General features: G+C 43.7%; 1 pseudogene; it reads right to left on the bottom strand.

Moving 5' to 3' along the window:
- Positions 1-2,582: 2,582 nt before the first annotated feature.
- Positions 2,583-3,768, bottom strand: LOC110216691 (DNA-directed RNA polymerase III subunit RPC4 pseudogene; annotated as a pseudogene).
- Positions 3,769-4,816: the final 1,048 nt, after the last annotated feature.

The raw sequence follows: 4,816 nt of genomic DNA on the forward strand, positions 1-4,816 counted from the left end.
GTAATTGGGATGAAAGGGCCTTGTGGATCACATTGTGGTTGAGTTGGGGGAAGAGCACTGAATATATAAAAGATGAGTGATTGGGTAGCCAGCTGGACATAGCACCTGATATAGACACCTTCTGGCTAGGGTTCTTCTGACGGTGTATGAGGAATCATCTTGATGGAACAGGAATCAGGCACCTGCTCACACAGAATAATTAGTTCAGTAGGTAACAACAACAACAACACTTTTATAGCACTACTATATGCCAGGCACTGTGCTTTACAATTATTGTCTTATTTAATTCTCACAACAATTCTGGAAGGTTGGTGTTATCGTTATTCAATTCTGGAAGGTTGGTGTTATCGTTATTCCCATTTTACAATTGAGAAAGCTGAGGCAAATAGCAGTTAATTGACTTGCCCAGAATTACACAACTACTAAGTTTCTAGGGTCAGATTTGAACTCTTCTTGACTCCAGGCCTAGCGCTGTATCCACGGTGCCTTCCAGGGAGGGTAAATAAATCAACAAGCCAAACTTCCCTAGTAATTATTGACCATCCTATAAAAGTAAGGCTGCTGGATTAATGAAAACGAGAGTAAAGTGGCCCAGAAAACTCAGCAACTAGAGACAGAGCTTTTAAGCACCTTGCAATGAAGGCTAAAGGGCAGGTAACTAAGCTGGTGATGGTACAAGTGAAACATTGTTGATTTATTAGAGTAATCACTAACAGGCCCTGCCAGAAACACAGCCAGAGGTGTAAGGCAGTACAATCCCTAATCCAGATGTTTTGCTGCGCTGAAATGGGAGCAGAGTTGTACGACAGCAGGATGAGAGCAAAAGTGAGACCGAGACCTAGGAACCAGTGGCAAGAAGGGACTAGGCCTATCCTATTTCTGCTTCTCATCAGAAGATGATTCCCACAGAGGGAACACAAAGGTAGCCTGGCTTTTACCACCAAGGAAGTGGTAAGTTTGCAAGAAAAGTTCAAATAGAAATGTGATGAAACGCTAGAGCAATGGTTCCTAAGAGTATCAAAGCAATGATGAGATGCTTTCTATAGTCAAGTTCCATAGACTTTGGGAGCTATTTGAGAATTTATTGTAACAGTTTAATCAACTAAAGCCTTCAGACTAGGACCACCATTTGTCCCTTTTTAGATGACCGAGATAGTGAATTACTTGTACCTGGCTTCACAAAGATGAATTTCCATTGTTAGCCAGTTACAATGGCTAGAAGTTTGTAAAGGAAATAGATTTGATAGACTGTACCTATGCACTCCCTCTTCCTCCTCCAGTTGCTTGTCACACCCAATGACCAGCCTGCCTTGGGGTTAATTTGGTCCCATTTTATGAGTACAGCTCCACTTAAAAGGCTTTGGACTTTAGCTGAAGGTCTTACCTGCAGCACAGTTGCAAGTGTGAGCTGATCATCTGGTGAAATTGAGCAGGTGATTTGGATAGCTGTGTCTTAGACAAATACTGCTCTCTCTGAAAATGGGCACTCTTGGAATGGGAGGTGGTGGCATAGAGCTCTCCAGCTTGCTGCATGAGCAGAGGGCAATCCTAATGGGGGCTTTGGGTTTGGTTCCTGGAACATAAATTTTTTAAGTAATTGATGGACAACCTATGTGGTTGGGCAGGGCAGGGGGAAGTCAAACTGTATTGGGAAATTCAGCACCACCCAAGACTAAAGCATCTTCTAAACATCCTGCCCTATTTGGATCATTCAGGGGAGGTTAGAGAGAACATGCCATGGAAGGAAGGGGTATAATAAGCCTTTGAAAGTCAATACCTATTGTAGTGATTAAAATAATTTCAAGAGATATAGTTTCTGGGTAATTTAATCATTTTATTAATAAGGCAGCAAATTTATTAATAAAAGGATGGTCATTTGGCTGTCTCTCTTAGAGTAAAAGACAATTGTGGTGGTGGGCTCACAGTTTATATGCCCTTCAAAGAGTAAGTGTTCCTGAGGAGTGCCAATCAATTCTGATTGGTTAACACAATGGGAGGTGGCCTTATATTGAAATGATGGTCTTGGGGTATGTTACTTAAGTCACCCAAATCTTGGTCAAAAAGAAATTTCCCTATCATCCTTCTTGAAAGGAAGGGAGAATAAAAAAAAAGAGAAAGAAAGAAAGAAAGAGAGAGAGAGAGAGAGAGAGAGAGAGAGAGAGAGAGAGAAAGAAAGAAAGAAAGAAAGAAAGAAAGAAAGAAAGAAAGAAAGAAAGAAAGAAGGTAGAATCAAAAGTTTCCCAGATCTGTCTGACTGAACACAATAAGCTGGACTATACCTATTAACCTAAATTTAGAATTTCTTTTACTGTCTGAAAAAATCTTGGCCCAGATAATTTTTTTTTTACAGCAGCAGGCATTTGTATACTATTTCAATTCTCTCTGAAGGCTATCAAGCCATTCATCATCACTTGGGAAGAAGAAGTCATTGAACCCTTATAATCTCTGGATAGCCAGCCATGATATTTATCGGAGGTAGGAGTTGCAGGTTGGAATGGTTTTCTGGATCCCAAAGAAGTGCAGGAATGAAAATCTTAGGGCAAAGAGCAAATGGCATCCCTTTCACCCTTATTTGGCTGGTTCTACCGATGTTTGTGATCCAAGAGGGATTCAAAATCAGGGGAACATATGAGCTTGTGTTTCACATGTCCCACCACTGTCAGTTAACCTGTTCTGCTATCTCCAATTCCCACAGACACTAGCTCCTGCAAAAAGGAGCAGAAAGTACCCACTGTTACATCTGGAGTCACTTTGCCTAGAAGCAGTTGCACCTTTCCCAATTTTTGGACAAGCAGTTTTCCCACCTGACCCTCTGTCAGGCCTCTCAGTGTACACAGGTCCTCTGCCAGTTTAGCTTCCTGGTCCTTCTCTGGCTTCACGAGCACCATTTGCCCATCTTCTCCTTGAACCTCCATCTTGATGGGTTTGATGTCCTGGGTAGGAGGCTGACCAGGAAGCATGTCAGGCAGTTCCAGGAACAAAAGCTCTTCCTCCTTGGCAAACTTCAGTTCCCTGAGTAAGTCTGCCACTGACGCATCTTAAGGAAGTCCAGGCTCCTTTGGCTGGGCCAGGAAGGGGCAGCTCCTTGGCCTCGTCTTCATCTTGTGGTTACTCTTTTACTTTCAGTGCTGGCCCATCTATCTCCATGCTCTCTTCCTTGTTTCTCCCTAGCCAGGGTTTAACATCAGTTTCTTCACTCTCTTCTTTGAAAAGCCACCCTGAGTGCACCAGAGAAAGCTGCACAGTTTTGTTTCATGTACCATTCTTGAGCGCTGGGTCATCTATGAAATCATCCTTCTCCAGCACGTGTAGAATTTGTTTAGTTTCTGTTTCCCTCTTCTCCTTTTTAATGTTGATAATATGAGATGGGCCAAAGTCTGACACATCCACTGTCTTATCCCAGTTACCTTTCTTCTTCATCATTTCAGCAGGACCCTGCTCAAAGATGGAGTGGGCCTGGATCACTTCTGGACGACCCCTTCCTCGACCATGCCCATCTCGTTGTCTATCTCGATCCCTCTCTCGTTTCTCTTTCTTAACTGATATTTCTTCCTTTGGCTCTTCCTTGATCTTCAGGCTAATGATGTTAGGAGTGAAGGTTTTCTTCTTCACGCCTCCAAGAATGCGGTCTCCGGGACGGATAGAAGGAAGGCGGCCCGGGGTTAGGGGAGCCGCTGGCCACTACCAGATCGGCCGCAGGGCCCCTGCCAGCGAGGGACGACCGCCTCCAGCGGGGCCCGGTTCCCCCGCCGAGCTGCCCTCCAACATCCTGAGAGTGCCCGCAAGCTAGAGCCACGTGGCTGAGAAACTTCGGCCAGGAAGGCACCAGCACCTCGACTAGCTCACGCCACCCTCGCCTCCCCCTCTGCCGCTGCCATTGCTGCAACCCCTAGATAAAGCTTTAAGAGAGATTACCCACACGGGTTGGCTTCTTGATGAGGAAGTGGAAAAGGGGAAAAGCCTTTGTCCTAGTATAATAATTAGTTATTAAATACAAGAAATATTCATTTCTCACACTGTGACGTCTCCCTCAGCAACCTTTATGCAGGTTATTGCGGATAAGGACAAAAGAAAACCCTGGAGTTGTCCAAACATCCCCTAGGAAGTTAACATCAAACAATATCCTGTCACCAGGGATGGGGGTGGGATGTGTGTGAAAGTTTTTTTTTTTTTCCTCCAGTGATAGAGATGAAGGAAGCTGGAGCATTTTGTTATACAAGCTCCCCTTACAACAAATCTATGTTGCCTTTGAGGAAGGTAAATGTATGATGGACTACAGGGAACTGAACAAAGTCATAATGACCATCACTACAGCTGTTTCTGACCTTGTGAATGCCATAGATAAGGTAGTCAAGGCTCATGATGAGTGGTATGGGGGCATTAACCTTAATAATACTTTTGTTATCTCTTTTACTGAGACTAGTAGGGAGTAGCATCCTTTCACTCGGGGAGAAATTCAAAATATTTCCACTGTCCTTTTCCAGAGGTATCTGAACTCTCCCTTATACTTCCCCATTGTAATGGCAGAGACCTAAAGGATATTTCTCTTACTAAGGGCGTTGATGTACACCACTGCACTGATGAGATAATGTTGACCAGACCAGATGAGGACATGGTGGAAGAAGCTCTAATATGTTTTTTAAAACTTTGGGTTCCAAATTTTCTCCCTTCCTCCCTCCCCACCCACCTTCATTGAAAAGGCAAGCAACTCCATACAGGTAACCACACGTGTGTAGTCATGCAAAACACTTCCATAGTAATCATATTGTGAAAAACTAAATATGTTTCCCTTCATCCTATCAAACCCCCCTTTATT

The sequence above is a fragment of the Phascolarctos cinereus genome, unplaced genomic scaffold, assembly GCF_003287225.1.
Source record: "Phascolarctos cinereus isolate Bilbo 61053 unplaced genomic scaffold, phaCin_HiC Scaffold_5;HRSCAF=322, whole genome shotgun sequence".
NCBI classification, from domain to species: Eukaryota; Metazoa; Chordata; class Mammalia; order Diprotodontia; family Phascolarctidae; genus Phascolarctos; species Phascolarctos cinereus.